At 33.6% G+C, this 21820-nt stretch overlaps 1 protein-coding gene across 1 annotated transcript in view; it reads left to right on the top strand.

The window, feature by feature from the left end:
• The first annotated feature begins 347 nt into the window (after positions 1–347).
• The window catches only part of RAB11FIP5 (RAB11 family interacting protein 5), a 72927-nt gene continuing 51454 nt past the window's right edge, over positions 348–21820 (top strand). Inside the window, exon 1 of the mRNA XM_075855716.1 lies at positions 348–433. The gene's annotated coding sequence lies outside the window, so the exon portion shown is untranslated. The remainder of the gene's footprint in view (positions 434–21820) is intronic.

Raw genomic sequence — 21820 nt, 5'->3', positions numbered from 1 at the left:
TGTTTGGGGTTGTAAACGGTGGGCGGAGCTTCAATTGTTCATGGAGGTCTGTCAAATCGAGAGCTTTAGAAGGTTTGATTGGCAGTTTCCAGGGTGGGGATGTGAGGGCATGGGTAGAAGTGACAGGGGGCGCAACAAATTTTGGCATAAGTTATATAATCATAATCATTAGGCCTCATCTATCAGAACTGTCTAAGAGTAAAACCGGCCTTGTTGCTCATAGCAACCAATCAGAGATGAGCTTTCATTGCTTAAACTACCCTGGGAAAAGGAAAGCTGAGCTGTGATTGGTTGCTATGGGTAACAAGGACAGTTTTGATAAATCTTTATCCTCAGTATTTACTGGTCAGCACCGGCCTTGTCCTGTGGGTGACATAGCGTTGTCTGAAGATGGCCGCCCCTGCTCCCCTGCACTGAGTTCACCTATTTCTTGGTTAATATACATTTTTATTTATTGCTGCAGTTTTTTGGGTTCACCACCATCATGCTTCTAGGGAGAAGAACTCTGTAATACGACACGTGATGGAGCACGCCATTAATTATTTGTCACAAATGTTCATGAAAACCTAGAGAAAAAAAACACACATATGTGCGTCTTTAGAAAATTTGAGGCTCATAACTATAGGCACAAAGATTGTATGGTCACCATATTACAGAGGCATATAATGTATAACAGAGCCATATAATGTATTACAGAGACATATAACGTATCACAGAGCCATATAACGTATCACAGAGCCATATAATGTATTACAGAGGCATATAATGTATAACAGAGCCATATAATGTATTACAGAGACATATAACGTATCACAGAGCCATATAATGTATTACAGAGGCATATAACGTATCACAGAGCCATATAATGTATTACAGAGGCATATAACGTATCACAGAGCCATATAATGTATTACAGAGGCATATAACGTATCACAGAGCCATATAATGTATTACAGACACATATAATGTATAACAGAGGCATATAATGTATTACAGACACAAATAATGTATTACAGAGGCATATAATGTATAACAGAGCCATATAATGTATTACAGACACATATAATGTATAACAGAGCCATATAATGTATTACAGACACAAATAATGTATTACAGAGGCATATAATGTATAACAGAGCCATATAATGTATTACAGACACAAATAATGTATTACAGAGGCATATAATGTATAACAGAGCCATATAATGTATTACAGACACAAATAATGTATTACAGAGGCATATAATGTATAACAGAGGCATATAATATATTACAGACACATATAATGTATAACATAGCCATATAATGTATTACAGACACAAATAATGTATTACAGAGGCATATAATGTATAACAGAGGCATATAATGTATCACAGACACAAATAATGTATTACAGAGGCATATAATGTATAACAGAGGCATATAATGTATCACAGACACATATAATGTATTACAGAGGCATATAATGTATAACAGAGGCATATAATGTGTCACAGACACATATAACGTATCACAGACGCATATAACGTATCACAGAGCCATATAATGTATTACAGACGCATATAATGTATTACAGACGCATATAATGTATAACAGAGGCATATAATGTATCACAGACGCATATAATGTATAACAGAGGCATATAATGTATCACAGACGCATATAATGTATTACAGACACAAATAATGTATAACAGAGGCATATCATGTATAACAGAGCCATATAATGTATTACAGACGCATATAATGTATAACAGAGGCATATAATGTATTACAGAGGCATATAATGTATTACAGACGCATATAATGTATTACAGACGCATATAATGTATTACAGACACATATAATGTATAACAGAGGCATATAATGTATAACAGAGCCATATAATGTATTACAGACGCATATAATGTATAACAGAGGCATATAATGTATAACAGAGGCATATAATGTATTACAGAGGCATATAATGTTTCACAGAGGCATATAATGTATTACAGACGCATATAATGTATTACAGACACAAATAATGTATAACAGAGGCATATAATGTATAACAGAGCCATATAATGTATTACAGACGCATATAATGTATAACAGAGGCATATAATGTATTACAGAGGCATATAATGTATCACAGACACATATAACGTATCACAGACGCATATAACGTATCACAGAGCCATATAATGTATTACAGACGCATATAATGTATTAAAGAGGCATATAATGTATTACAGAGGCATATAATGTATCACAGACGCATATAATGTATCACAGACGCATATAATGTATAACAGAGGCATATAATGTATTACAGACACATATAATGTATTACAGACACATATAATGTATCACAGACGCATATAATGTATTACAGAGGCATATAATGTATCACAGACACATATAATGTATCACAGACGCATATAATGTATTAGACACATATAATGTATCACAGACGCATATAATGTATCACAGACGCATATAATGTATTACAGACGCATATAATGTATTACAGACGCATATAACATATTACGGACGCATATAATGTATTACAGACACATATAATGTATTACAGACGCATATAATGTATCACAGACGCATATAATGTATAACAGAGGCATATAATGTATCACAGATGCATATAATGTATTACAGACGCATATAATGTATTACAGAGACATATAATGTATCACAGACGCATATAATGTATCAGAGGCCTATAATGTATTACAGACGTATATAATGTATAACAGAGGCATATAATGTATAACAGAGGCATATAATGTATTACAGAGGCATATAATGTATCACAGAGGCATATAATGTATCACAGACGCATATAATGTATTACAGACGCATATAATGTATTACAGACGCATATAATGTATTACAGACACAAATAATGTATAACAGAGCCATATAATGTATTACAGACGCATATAATGTATAACAGAGGCATATAATGTATTACAGAGGCATATAATGTATCACAGACACATATAACGTATCACAGACGCATATAACGTATCACAGAGTCATATAATGTATTACAGACGCATATAATGTATTACAGACGCATATAATGTATTACAGAGGCATATAATGTATTACAGACGCATATAATGTATTACAGAGGCATATAATGTATCACAGACGCATATAATGTATCACAGACGCATATAATGTATAACAAGGCATATAATGTATCACAGACGCATATAATGTATCACAGACGCATATAATGTATTACAGACGCATATAATGTATTACAGACGCATATAACATATTACAGACGCATATAATGTATTACAGACACATATAATGTATTACAGACGCATACAATGTATAACAGAGGCATATAATGTATTACAGACGCATATAATGTATTACAGAGACATATAATGTATCACAGACGCATATAATGTATCACAGAGGCATATAATGTATTACAGACACATATAATGTATTACAGACGCATATAATGTATCACAGACGCATATAATGTATAACAGAGGCATATAATGTATCACAGAGCCATATAACGTAATAGACGCATATAATGTATTACAGACACATATAATGTATTACAGACGCATATAATGTATCACAGACTCATATAATGTATTACAGACGCATATAATGTATCACAGACGCATATAATGTATTACAGAGGCATATAATGTATTACAGAGGCATATAATGTATCACAGACGAATATAATGTATTACAGAGGCATATAATGTATCACAGACGCATATAACGTAATAGACGCATATAATGTATTACAGACACATATAATGTATCACAGACGCATATAATGTATCACAGACGCATATAACATATTACAGAGGCATATAATGTATTACAGACACATATAATGTATTACAGACGCATACAATGTATAACAGAGGCATATAATGTATCACAGATGCATATAATGTATTACAGACGCATATAATGTATTTCAGAGACATATAACGTATCACAGACGCATATAACGTATCACAGACGCATATAATGTATTACAGATGCATATAATGTATCACAGACGCATATAATGTATCACAGAGGCATATAATGTATTACAGACGCATATAATGTATTCCAGACGCATTTAACATATTACAGATGCATATAATGTATTACAGACGCATATAACATATTACAGACGCATATAACATATTACAGACACATATAATGTATCACAGACGCATATAATGTATCACAGAGGCATATAATGTATTACAGAGGCATATAATGTATCACAGATGCATATAATGTATCACAGACGCATATAATGTATAACAAGGCATATAATGTATCACAGACGCATATAATGTATCACAGACGCATATAATGTATTACAGACGCATATAATGTATTACAGACGCATATAACATATTACAGACGCATATAATGTATTACAGACGCATATAATGTATTACAGACACATATAATGTATTACAGACGCATACAATGTATAACAGAGGCATATAATGTATCACAGATGCATATAATGTATTACAGACGCATATAATGTATTACAGAGACATATAATGTATCACAGACGCATATAATGTATCACAGAGGCATATAATGTATTACAGACACATATAATGTATTACAGACGCATATAATGTATCACAGACGCATATAATGTATAACAGAGGCATATAATGTATCACAGAGCCATATAACGTAATAGACGCATATAATGTATTACAGACACATATAATGTATTACAGACGCATATAATGTATCACAGACTCATATAATGTATTACAGACGCATATAATGTATCACAGACGCATATAATGTATTACAGAGGCATGTAATGTATTACAGAGGCATATAATGTATCACAGACGAATATAATGTATTACAGAGGCATATAATGTATCACAGACGCATATAACGTAATAGACGCATATAATGTATTACAGACACATATAATGTATCACAGACGCATATATTGTATCACAGACGCATATAACATATTACAGAGGCATATAATGTATTACAGACACATATAATGTATTACAGACGCATACAATGTATAACAGAGGCATATAATGTATCACAGATGCATATAATGTATTACAGACGCATATAATGTATTTCAGAGACATATAACGTATCACAGACGCATATAACGTATCACAGACGCATATAATGTATTACAGATGCATATAATGTATCACAGACGCATATAATGTATCACAGAGGCATATAATGTATTACAGACGCATATAATGTATTACAGACGCATTTAACATATTACAGATGCATATAATGTATTACAGACGCATATAACATATTACAGACGCATATAACATATTACAGACACATATAATGTATCACAGACGCATATAATGTATCACAGAGGCATATAATGTATTACAGACGCATATAATGTATCACAGACACATATGATGTATCACAGACACATATAATGTATTACAGACGCATATAATGTATCACAGACGCATATAATGTATTACAGACGCATATAATGTATCACAGACGCATATAATGTATCACAGACGCATATAATGTATTACAGACACATATAATGTATTACAGACGCATATAATGTATAACAGATACATATAATGTATTACAGACGCATATAATGTATCACAGAGGCATATAATGTATTACAGACTCATATAATGTATTACAGACACATATAATGTATTACAGACACATATAATGTATCACAGACGCATATAATGTATTACAGACGCATATAACATATTACAGAGGCATATAATGTATCACAGACACATATAATGTATTACAGAGGCATATAATGTATCACAGACGCATATAATGTATTACAGACGCATATAATGTATTACAGACGCATATAATGTATCACAGACGCATATAATGTATTACAGAGGCATATAATGCATCACAGACGCATATAATGTATTACAGACGCATATAATGTATTACAGACGCATATAATGTATCACAGACGCATATAATGTATTACAGACGCATATAATGTATTACAGACTCATATAATGTATTACAGAGACATATGATGTATCACAGACACATATAATGTATCACAGACACATATAATGTATTACAGACACATATAATGTATCACAGACGCATATAATGTATAACAGATGCATATAATGTATAACAGACACATATAATGTATAACAGATGCATATAATGTATTACAGACGCATATAATGTATCACAGAGGCATATAATGTATAACAGATGCATATAATGTATTACAGACACATATAATGTATAACAGATGCATATAATGTATTACAGACTGTGATGGTGCATTATGTGTGGATTATTGTGAGTCCTCAGCAGAGAGGGATGACTCTGTATTGAGGTACTATAGGTCGTGTCTCCAGCCTATGGACAATCAGACGAGTCAGAGGTGAAGTCCACAAGACATAAAGTGTTCTCATTGTCTGGGCTCCACAGGGGGTCATCAGGAGACACCACAGTTATATTCAGCTCAGGTGCAGACCAGCAAACAAAGGTGATCGAATTATCTTCCCCATTGTGTCCTCATCCCGGCTGTGGCAATACACATGATAGAACAAAGGACCATAACTCACTTACAGACAGTAGATATAGAAACTAAAGCCATTATAATGATGGTGACTAGAAACTGCCAAGATGTTCCTCCCCCTGGGGAGATATAAGGGCTTGTCTTGGGGAGGATGGAGATCTTCTGGATTTAGACCTGAAGGAGAGCTGAAGCTGAGGCCAGCACTCTGAAGATATTCCTGGGATTACTTATTTTGTGGACTGTGTGTTGTTCCTGCATTGAACGTGACTTGTTCTGTCAACATTGGATGCAATAAACCCTGTTGGAGTTACCCTGTCGTCACTGGCTCTGTTGATCGTGTATTAACGTAACGAACCCCATGACACAGACGCATATAATGTATCACAGAGGCATATAATGTATAACAGATGCATATAATGTATTACAGACGCATATAATGTATCACAGACGCATATAATGTATACCAGATGCATATAATGTATTACAGACGCATATAATGTATCACAGAGGCATATAATGTATTACAGACTCATATAATGTATTACAGACACATATAATGTATTACAGACACATATAATGTATCACAGACGCATATAATGTATAACAGACACATATAATGTATTACAGAGGCATATAATGTATCACAGACACATATAATGTATTACAGAGGCATATAATGTATTACAGACGCATATAATGTATTACAGACGCATATAATGTATTACAGAGACATATAATGTATCACAGAGGCATATAATGTATCACAGAGGCATATAATGTATTACAGACGCATATAATGTATAACAGAGGCATATAATGTATAACAGAGGCATATCATGTATTACAGAGGCATATAATGTATCACAGAGGCATATAATGTATCACAGACGCATATAATGTATTACAGACGCATATAATGTATTACAGACGCATATAATGTATTACAGACACAAATAATGTATAACAGAGCCATATAATTTATTACAGACGCATATAATGTATAACAGAGGCATATAATGTATTAAAGAGGCATATAATGTATCACAGACACATATAACGTATCACAGACGCATATAACGTATCACAGAGCCATATAATGTATTACAGACGCATATAATGTATTACAGACGCATATAATGTATTACAGAGGCATATAATGTATCACAGACGCATATAATGTATCACAGACGCATATAATGTATAACAAGGCATATAATGTATCACAGACGCATATAATGTATCACAGACGCATATAATGTATTACAGACGCATATAATGTATTACAGACGCATATAACATATTACAGACGCATATAATGTATTACAGACACATATAATGTATTACAGACGCAAACAATGTATAACAGAGGCATATAATGTATCACAGATGCATATAATGTATTACAGACGCATATAATGTATTACAGAGACATATAATGTATCACAGACGCATATAATGTATCACAGAGGCATATAATGTATTACAGACACATATAATGTATTACAGATGCATATAATGTATCACAGACGCATATAATGTATAACAGAGGCATATAATGTATCACAGAGCCATATAACGTAATAGACGCATATAATGTATTACAGACACATATAATGTATTACAGACGCATATAATATATCACAGACTCATATAATGTATTACAGACGCATATAATGTATCACAGACGCATATAATGTATTACAGAGGCATATAATGTATCACAGACGCATATAATGTATTACAGAGGCATATAATGTATCACAGACGCATATAACGTAATAGACGCATATAATGTATTACAGACACATATAATGTATCACAGACGCATATAATGTATCACAGACGCATATAACATATTACAGAGGCATATAATGTATTACAGACACATATAATGTATTACAGACGCATACAATGTATAACAGAGGCATATAATGTATCACAGATGCATATAATGTATTACAGACGCATATAATGTATTACAGAGACATATAACGTATCACAGACGCATATAACGTATCACAGACGCATATAATGTATTACAGATGCATATAATGTATCACAGACGCATATAATGTATCACAGAGGCATATAATGTATTACAGACGCATATAATGTATCACAGACACATATAATGTATTACAGACGCATATAATGTATCACAGACGCATATAATGTATTACAGACGCATATAATGTATCACAGACGCATATAATGTATCACAGACGCATATAATGTATCACAGACACATATAATGTATTACAGATGCATATAATGTATAACAGATACATATAATGTATTACAGACGCATATAATGTATCACAGAGGCATATAATGTATTACAGAGGCATATAATGTATCACAGAGGCATATAATGTATCACAGATGCATATAATGTATTACAGACGCATATAATGTATTACAAACGCATATAATGTATTACAGACACAAATAATGTATAACAGAGACATATAATGTATTACAGACGCATATAATGTATAACAGAGGCATATAATGTATAACAGAGGCATATAATGTATTACAGAGGCATATAATGTATCACAGACACATATAACGTATCACAGACGCATATAATGTATTACAGACGCATATAATGTATTACAGACGCATATAATGTATTACAGACACAAATAATGTATAACAGAGCCATATAATGTATTACAGACGCATATAATGTATAACAGAGGCATATAATGTATTACAGAGGCATATAATGTATCACAGACACATATAACGTATCACAGAGCCATATAATGTATTACAGATGCATATAATGTATTACAGACGCATATAATGTATCACAGACGCATATAATGTATTACAGACGCATATAATGTATTACAGACGCATACAATGTATAACAGAGGCATATAATGTATCACAGACGCATATAATGTATCACAGACGCATATAATGTATTACAGACGCATATAATGTATTACAGACGCATATAACATATTACAGACGCATATAATGTATTACAGACACATATAATGTATTACAGACGCATACAATGTATAACAGAGGCATATAATGTATCACAGATGCATATAATGTATTACAGACGCATATAATGTATTACAGAGACATATAATGTATCACAGACGCATATAATGTATCACAGAGGCATATAATGTATTACAGACACATATAATGTATTACAAACGAATATAATGTATCACAGACGAAGATAATGTATAACAGAGGCATATAATGTATCACAGAGCCATATAACGTAATAGACGCATATAATGTATTACAGACACATATAATGTATTACAGACGCATATAATGTATCACAGACTCATATAATGTATTACAGACGCATATAATGTATCACAGACGCATATAATGTATTACAGAGGCATATAATGTATTACAGAGGCATATAATGTATCACAGACGCATATAATGTATTACAGAGGCATATAATGTATCACAGACGCATATAACGTAATAGACGCATATAATGTATTACAGACACATATAATGTATCACAGACGCATATAATGTATCACAGACGCATATAACATATTACAGAGGCATATAATGTATTACAGACACATATAATGTATTACAGACGCATACAATGTATAACAGAGGCATATAATGTATCACAGATGCATATAATGTATTACAGACGCATATAATGTATTACAGAGACATATAACGTATCACAGACGCATATAACGTATCACAGACGCATATAATGTATTACAGATGCATATAATGTATCACAGACGCATATAATGTATCACAGAGGCATATAATGTATTACAGACGCATATAATGTATTACAGACGCATTTAACATATTACAGATGCATATAATGTATTACAGACGCATATAACATATTACAGACGCATATAACATATTACAGACACATATAATGTATCACAGACGCATATAATGTATCACAGAGGCATATAATGTATTACAGACGCATATAATGTATCACAGACACATATAATGTATTACAGACGCATATAATGTATCACAGACGCATATAATGTATTACAGACGCATATAATGTATCACAGACGCATATAATGTATCACAGACGCATATAATGTATCACAGAGGCATATAATGTATTACAGACTCATATAATGTATTACAGACACATATAATGTATTACAGACACATATAATGTATCACAGACGCATATAATGTATTACAGACGCATATAACATATTACAGAGGCATATAATGTATCACAGACACATATAATGTATTACAGAGGCATATAATGTATCACAGACGCATATAATGTATTACAGACGCATATAATGTATTACAGACGCATATAATGTATCACAGACGCATATAATGTATTACAGAGGCATATAATGTATCACAGACGCATATAATGTATTACAGACGCATATAATGTATTACAGACGCATATAATGTATCACAGACGCATATAATGTATTACAGACGCATATAATGTATTACAGACTCATATAATGTATAACAGATGCATATAATGTATTACAGACGCATATAATGTATCACAGAGGCATATAATGTATAACAGATGCATATAATGTATTACAGACGCATATAATGTATCACAGACGCATATAATGTATAACAGATGCATATAATGTATTACAGACGCATATAATGTATCACAGAGGCATATAATGTATTACAGACTCATATAATGTATTACAGACACATATAATGTATTACAGACACATATAATGTATCACAGACGCATATAATGTATAACAGACACATATAATGTATTACAGAGGCATATAATGTATCACAGACACATATAATGTATTACAGAGGCATATAATGTATTACAGACGCATATAATGTATTACAGACGCATATAATGTATTACAGAGGCATATAATGTATTACAGACGCATATAATGTATAACAGAGGCATATAATGTATAACAGAGGCATATCATGTATTACAGAGGCATATAATGTATCACAGAGGCATATAATGTATCACAGACGCATATAATGTATTACAGACGCATATAATGTATTACAGACACAAATAATGTATAACAGAGCCATATAATTTATTACAGACGCATATAATGTATAACAGAGGCATATAATGTATTAAAGAGGCATATAATGTATCACAGACACATATAACGTATCACAGACGCATATAACGTATCACAGAGCCATATAATGTATTACAGACGCATATAATGTATTACAGACGCATATAATGTATTACAGAGGCATATAATGTATCACAGACGCATATAATGTATCACAGACGCATATAATGTATAACAAGGCATATAATGTATCACAGACGCATATAATGTATCACAGACGCATATAATGTATTACAGACGCATATAATGTATTACAGACGCATATAACATATTACAGACGCATATAATGTATTACAGACACATATAATGTATTACAGACGCATACAATGTATAACAGAGGCATATAATGTATCACAGATGCATATAATGTATTACAGACGCATATAATGTATTACAGAGACATATAATGTATCACAGACGCATATAATGTATCACAGAGGCATATAATGTATTACAGACACATATAATGTATTACAGACGCATATAATGTATCACAGACGCATATAATGTATAACAGAGGCATATAATGTATCACAGAGCCATATAACGTAATAGACGCATATAATGTATTACAGACACATATAATGTATTACAGACGCATATAATATATCACAGACTCATATAATGTATTACAGACGCATATAATGTATCACAGATGCATATAATGTATTACAGAGGCATATAATGTATCACAGACGCATATAATGTATTACAGAGGCATATAATGTATCACAGACGCATATAACGTAATAGACGCATATAATGTATTACAGACACAAGTAATGTATCACAGACACAAATAATGTATAACAGAGCCATATAATGTATTACAGACGCATATAATGTATAACAGAGGCATATAATGTATTACAGAGGCATATAATGTATCACAGACACATATAACGTATCACAGAGCCATATAATGTATTACAGACGCATATAATGTATTAAAGACGCATATAATGTATCACAGACGCATATAATGTATTACAGACGCATATAATGTATTACAGACGCATACAATGTATAACAGAGGCATATAATGTATCACAGACGCATATAATGTATCACAGACGCATATAATGTATTACAGACGCATATAATGTATTACAGACGCATATAACATATTACAGACTCATATAATGTATTACAGACACATATAATGTATTACAGACGCATACAATGTATAACAGAGGCATATAATTTATCACAGATGCATATAATGTATTACAGACGCATATAATGTATTACAGAGACATATAATGTATCACAGACGCATATAATGTATCACAGAGGCATATAATGTATTACAGACACATATAATGTATTACAAACGCATATAATGTATCACAGACGAAGATAATGTATAACAGAGGCATATAATGTATCACAGAGCCATATAACGTAATAGACGCATATAATGTATTACAGACACATATAATGTATTACAGACGCATATAATGTATCACAGACTCATATAATGTATTACAGACGCATATAATGTATCACAGACGCATATAATGTATTACAGAGGCATATAATGTATTACAGAGGCATATAATGTATCACAGACGCATATAATGTATTACAGAGGCATATAATGTATCACAGACGCATATAACGTAATAGACGCATATAATGTATTACAGACACATATAATGTATCACAGACGCATATAATGTATCACAGACGCATATAACATATTACAGAGGCATATAATGTATTACAGACACATATAATGTATTACAGACGCATACAATGTATAACAGAGGCATATAATGTATCACAGATGCATATAATGTATTACAGACGCATATAATGTATTACAGAGACATATAACGTATCACAGACGCATATAACGTATCACAGACGCATATAATGTATTACAGATGCATATAATGTATCACAGACGCATATAATGTATCACAGAGGCATATAATGTATTACAGACGCATATAATGTATTACAGACGCATTTAACATATTACAGATGCATATAATGTATTACAGACGCATATAACATATTACAGACGCATATAACATATTACAGACACATATAATGTATCACAGACGCATATAATGTATCACAGAGGCATATAATGTATTACAGACGCATATAATGTATCACAGACACATATAATGTATTACAGACGCATATAATGTATCACAGACGCATATAATGTATTACAGACGCATATAATGTATCACAGACGCATATAATGTATCACAGACGCATATAATGTATCACAGAGGCATATAATGTATTACAGACGCATATAATGTATTACAGATGCATATAATGTATAACAGATACATATAATGTATTACAGACGCATATAATGTATCACAGAGGCATATAATGTATTACAGAGGCATATAATGTATCACAGAGGCATATAATGTATCACAGACGCATATAATGTATCACAGAGGCATATAATGTATTACAGAGGCATATAATGTATCACAGACACATATAATGTATTACAGATGCATATAATGTATAACAGATACATATAATGTATTACAGACGCATATAATGTATCACAGAGGCATATAATGTATTACAGAGGCATATAATGTATCACAGAGGCATATAATGTATCACAGACGCATATAATGTATTACAGACGCATATAATGTATTACAGACGCATATAATGTATTACAGACACAAATAATGTATAACAGAGACATATAATGTATTACAGACGCATATAATGTATAACAGAGGCATATAATGTATAACAGAGGCATATAATGTATAACAGAGGCATATAACGTATCACAGACGCATATAATGTATTACAGACACAAATAATGTATAACAGAGCCATATAATGTATTACAGACGCATATAATGTATAACAGAGGCATATAATGTATTACAGAGGCATATAATGTATCACAGACACATATAACGTATCACAGAGCCATATAATGTATTACAGACGCATATAATGTATTACAGACGCATATAATGTATTACAGAGGCATATAATGTATCACAGACGCATATAATGTATCACAGACGCATATAATGTATAACAAGGCATATAATGTATCACAGACGCATATAATGTATCACAGACGCATATAATGTATTACAGACGCATATAATGTATTACAGACGCATATAACATATTACAGACGCATATAATGTATTACAGACACATATAATGTATTACAGACGCATACAATGTATCACAGATGCATATAATGTATTACAGACGCATATAATGTATTACAGAGACATATAATGTATCACAGACGCATATAATGTATCACAGAGGCATATAATGTATTACAGACACATATAATGTATTACAGACGCATATAATGTATCACAGATGAAGATAATGTATAACAGAGGCATATAATGTATCACAGAGCCATATAACGTAATAGACGCATATAATGTATTACAGACACATATAATGTATTACAGACGCATATAATGTATCACAGACTCATATAATGTATTACAGACGCATATAATGTATCACAGACGCATATAATGTATTACAGAGGCATATAATGTATTACAGAGGCATATAATGTATCACAGACGCATATAATGTATTACAGAGGCATATAATGTATCACAGACGCATATAATGTATTACAGACGCATATAATGTATTACAGAGACATATAACGTATCACAGACGCATATAACGTATAACAGACGCATATAATGTATTACAGATGCATATAATGTATCACAGACGCATATAATGTATCACAGAGGCATATAATGTATTACAGACGCATATAATGTATTACAGACGCATTTAACATATTACAGATGCATATAATGTATTACAGACGCATATAACATATTACAGACGCATATAACATATTACAGACACATATAATGTATCACAGACGCATATAATGTATCACAGAGGCATATAATGTATTACAGACGCATATAATGTATCACAGACACATATAATGTATCAGACACATATAATGTATTACAGACGCATATAATGTATCACAGATTCATATAATGTATTACAGACGCATATAATGTATCACAGACGCATATAATGTATCACAGACGCATATAATGTATCACAGACACATATAATGTATTACAGACGCATATAATGTATAACAGATACATATAATGTATTACAGACGCATATAATGTATCACAGAGGCATATAATGTATTACAGACTCATATAATGTATTACAGACACATATAATGTATTACAGACACATATAATGTATTACAGACGCATATAATGTATCACAGACACATATAATGTATTACAGACGCATATAATGTATCACAGACGCATATAATGTATCACAGACACATATAATGTATCACAGACGCATATAATGTATCACAGACGCATATAATGTATTACAGACGCATATAATGTATTACAGACGCATATAATGTATTACAGACACAAATAATGTATAACAGAGACATATAATGTATTACAGACGCATATAATGTATAACAGAGGCATATAATGTATAACAGAGGCATATAATGTATTACAGAGGCATATAATGTATCACAGACACATATAACGTATCACAGACGCATATAATGTATTACAGACGCATATAATGTATTACAGACGCATATAATGTATTACAGACACAAATAATGTATAACAGAGCCATATAATGTATTACAGACGCATATAATGTATAACAGAGGCATATAATGTATTACAGAGGCATATAATGTATCACAGACACATATAACGTATCACAGAGCCATATAATGTATTACAGACGCATATAATGTATTACAGACGCATATAATGTATTACAGAGGCATATAATGTATCACAGACGCATATAATGTATCACAGACGCATATAATGTATAACAAGGCATATAATGTATCACAGACGCATATAATGTATCACAGACGCATATAATGTATTACAGACGCATATAATGTATTACAGACGCATATAACATATTACAGACGCATATAATGTATTACAGACACATATAATGTATTACAGACGCATACAATGTATAACAGAGGCATATAATGTATCACAGATGCATATAATGTATTACAGACGCATATAATGTATTACAGAGACATATAATGTATCACAGACGCATATAATGTATCACAGAGGCATATAATGTATTACAGACACATATAATGTATTACAGACGCATATAATGTATCACAGACGAAGATAATGTATAACAGAGGCATATAATGTATCACAGAGCCATATAACGTAATAGACGCATATAATGTATCACAGAGGCATATAATGTATTACAGACACATATAATGTATTACAGAGGCATATAATGTATCACAGAGGCATATAATGTATTACAGACACATATAATGTATTACAGACGCATATAATGTATCACAGAGGCATATAATGTATTACAGACACATATAATGTATTACAGAGGCATATAATGTATCACAGACGAAGATAATGTATAACAGAGGCATATAATGTATCACAGAGCCATATAACGTAATAGACGCATATAATGTATTACAGACACATATAATGTATTACAGACGCATATAATTTATCACAGACTCATATAATGTATTACAGACGCATATAATGTATCACAGACGCATATAATGTATTACAGAGGCATATAATGTATTACAGAGGCATATAATGTATCACAGACGCATATAATGTATTACAGAGGCATATAATGTATCACAGACGCATATAACGTAATAGACGCATATAATGTATTACAGACACATATAATGTATCACAGACGCATATAATGTATCACAGACGCATATAACATATCACAGAGGCATATAATGTATTACAGACACATATAATGTATTACAGACGCATACAATGTATAACAGAGGCATATAATGTATCACAGATGCATATAATGTATTACAGACGCATATAATGTATTACAGAGACATATAACGTATCACAGACGCATATAACGTATAACAGACGCATATAATGTATTACAGATGCATATAATGTATCACAGACGCATATAATGTATCACAGAGGCATATAATGTATTACAGACGCATATAATGTATTACAGACGCATTTAACATATTACAGATGCATATAATGTATTACAGAGGCATATAACATATTACAGACGCATATAACATATTACAGACACATATAATGTATCACAGACGCATATAATGTATCACAGAGGCATATAATGTATTACAGAGGCATATAATGTATCACAGACGCATATAATGTATTACAGACGCATATAATGTATTACAGACGCATATAATGTATTACAGAGACATATAATGTATCACAGACGCATATAATGTATCACAGACGCATATAATGTATTACAGAGGCATATAATGTATCACAGACGCATATAATGTATTACAGAGGCATATAATGTATTACAGACGCATATAATGTATCACAGACGCATATAATGTATTACAGAGGCATATAATGTATTACAGACGCATATAATGTATCACAGACGCATATAATGTATTACAGACGCATATAATGTATTACAGACGCATATAATGTATTACAGAGGCATATAATGTATCACAGATGCATATAATGTATTACAGACGCATATAATGTATTACAGAGACATATAACGTATCACAGACGCATATAACGTATAACAGACGCATATAATGTATTACAGATGCATATAATGTATCACAGACGCATATAATGTATCACAGAGGCATATAATGTATTACAGACGCATATAATGTATTACAGACGCATTTAACATATTACAGATGCATATAATGTATTACAGAGGCATATAACATATTACAGACGCATATAACATATTACAGACACATATAATGTATCACAGACGCATATAATGTATCACAGAGGCATATAATGTATTACAGAGGCATATAATGTATCACAGACGCATATAATGTATTACAGACGCATATAATGTATTACAGACGCATATAATGTATTACAGAGACATATAATGTATCACAGACGCATATAATGTATCACAGACGCATATAATGTATTACAGAGGCATATAATGTATCACAGACGCATATAATGTATTACAGAGGCATATAATGTATTACAGACGCATATAATGTATCACAGACGCATATAATGTATTACAGAGGCATATAATGTATTACAGACGCATATAATGTATCACAGACGCATATAATGTATTACAGAGGCATATAATGTATCATGTTGGAAAAGGGACGAAGATATTTATTTATAAGGAACCCCTTAGAGTACACTACCGTTCAAAAGTTTAGGGTCACTTAGAAATTTCCTTATTTTTGAAAGAAAAGCACAGTTTTTTTCAATGAAGATAACATTAAATTAATCAGTTATACACTCTATACATTGTTAATGTGCTAAATGACTATTCTAGCTGCAAACGTCTGGTTTTTAATGCAATATCTACATAGGTGTATAGAGGCCCATTTCCAGCAACCATCACTCCAGTGTTCTAATGGCACATTGTGTTTACTAACTGTGTTAGAAGGCTAATGGATGATTAGAAAACACTTGAAAACCCTTGTGCAATTATGTTAGCACCGCTGTAAACAGTTTTTCTGTTTAGAGGAGCTATAAAACTGACATTCCTTTGAGCTAGTTGAGAATCTGGAGCATTACATTTGTGGGTTCGATTAAACTCTCAAAATGGCTAGAAAAAGAGAGCTTTCATGTGAAACTCGACAGTCTATTCTTGTTCTTAGAAATGAAGGCTATTCCATGCGAGAAATTGCCAAGAAACTGAAGATTTCCTACAACGGTGTGTACTACTCCCTTCAGAGGACAGCACACACAGGCTCTAACCAGAGTAGAAAGAGAAGTGGGAGGCCCCGCTGCACAACTGAGCAACAAGACAAGTACATTAGAGTCTCTAGTTTGAGAAATAGACGCCTCACAGGTCCTCAACTGGCAGCTTCATTAAATAGTACACGCAAAACGCCAGTGTCAACGTCTACAGTGAAGAGGCGACTCCGGGATGCTGGCCTTCAGGGCAGAGTGGCAAAGAAAAAGCCATATCTGAGACTGGCTAATAAAAGGAAAAGATTAATATGGGCAAAAGCACACAGACATTGGACAGAGGAAGATTGGAAAAAAGTTTTATGGACAGACGAATCGAAGTTTGAGGTGTTTGGATCACACAGAAGAACATTTGTGAGATGCAGAACAACTGAAAAGATGCTGGAAGAGTGCCTGACGCCATCTGTCAAGCATGGTGGAGGTCATGTGATGGTCTGGGGTTGCTTTGGTGCTGGTAAAGTGGGAGATTTGTACAAGGTAAAAGGGATTTTGAATAAGGAAGGCTATCACTCCATTTTGCAACGCCATGCCATACCCTGTGGACAGCGCTTGATTTGAGCCAATTTCATCCTACAACAGGACAATGACCCAAAGCACACCTCCAAATGATGCAAGAACTATTTAGGGAAGAAGCCGGCAGCTGGTATTCTATCTGTAATGGAGTGGCCAGCGCAGTCACCAGATCTCAACCCCATAGAGCTGTTGTGGGAGCAGCTTGACCGTATGGTACGCCAGAAGTGCCCATCAAGCCAATCCAACTTGTGGGAGGGGCTTCTGGAAGCATGGGGTGAAATTTCTCCCGATTACCTCAGCAAATTAACAGCTAGAACGCCAAAGGTCTGCAATGCTGGAATTGCTGCAAATGGAGCATTCCAAGACCAAAGCAAAGTCTGAAGGAGAAAATTATTATTTCAAATAAAAATCATTATTTCTAACCTTGTCAATGTCTTGACTATATTTTCTAGTCATTTTGCAACTCATTTGATAAATATAAGTGTGAGTTTTCATGGAAAACACAAAATTGTCTGGGTGACCCCAAACTTTTGAACGGTAGTGTATGTGCACACATAGTGTTTTCAGGCGTATTTCTGGGCGTTTGAGCCTTGAAAAACGCCTGAAAAAACTAAAGCAGAACGCCTACAAACATCTGCCCATTGAAATACGGCGTTCTGCTCCGACGGTGGTTTTTTTACGCCTCATTTTCAAAAAACGGCACGTAAAAAGACGCCCGCGAAAAAGAAGTGCATGTCACTTCTTGAACCGTTTTTGGAGCCGTTTTTCATTGACTCTATAGAAAAACAGCTCCAAAAACGGCCGTGAAAAACGCAGCGAAAAACGCGAGTGGCTTAAAAAACTTCTGAAATTCAGGAGCTGTTTTCCCTTGAAAACCTCTCCGTATTTTATGACTTTTTTGATTTTGTGTGTGCACATACCCTTACTTCTAAAGGCACCACACATTACCACTACTCCTGATCTGTGTGCTGGAAGAAGGGGTGCAGGGACTGGGGGTACAGGGAGATCATATGCAGGGACTGGGGGTACAGATGCAAGGGCTGGTGGTACAGGGAGATCATATGCAGGGACTGGGGTACAGGGAGGACAGATGCAAGGGCTGGGGGTACAGGGAGAACAGATGCAGTGACTAGGGTCACAGGGAGGACAGATGCAGTGACTAGGGTCACAGGGAGGACAGATGCAGTGACTAGGGGTAAAGGGAGGACAGATGCAGTGACTAGGGGTAAAGGGAGAACAGATGCCGTGACTAGGGTCACATGGAGGACAGATGCAGTGACTAGGGCTACATGGAAGACAGATGCAGTGACTAGGGTCATAGGGAGGTCAGATGCAGTGACTAGGGTCACAGGGAGGACAGATGCAGTGACTAGGGTCACAGGGAGGACAAATGCAGTGACAAGGGGTACAGGGAGGACAGATGAAGTGACTAGGGGTAAAGGGAGAACTGATGCAGTGACTAGGGCTACATGGAGGACAGATGCAGTGACTAGGGTCACATGGAGGACAGATGCAGTGACTAGGGCTACATGGAGGACAGATGCAGTGACTAGGGTCACAGGGAGGACAGATGCAGTGACTAGGGTCACAGGGAGGACAGATGCAGTGACAAGGGGTAAAGGGAGGACAGATGCAGTGACTAGGGTCACAGGGAGGACAGATGCAGTGACTAGGATCACAGGGAGGACAGATGCAGTGACTAGGATCACAGGGAGGACAGATGCAGTGACTAGGATCACAGGGAGGACAGATGCAGTGACTAGGATCACAGGGAGGACAGATGCAGTGACTAGGATCACAGGGAGGACAGATGCAGTGACCAGGGGT

The sequence above is a fragment of the Rhinoderma darwinii genome, chromosome 1, assembly GCF_050947455.1.
Source record: "Rhinoderma darwinii isolate aRhiDar2 chromosome 1, aRhiDar2.hap1, whole genome shotgun sequence".
In the NCBI taxonomy this organism is placed as follows: domain Eukaryota; kingdom Metazoa; phylum Chordata; class Amphibia; order Anura; family Rhinodermatidae; genus Rhinoderma; species Rhinoderma darwinii.
This window is presented reverse-complemented; position numbering and strand designations above follow the sequence as displayed.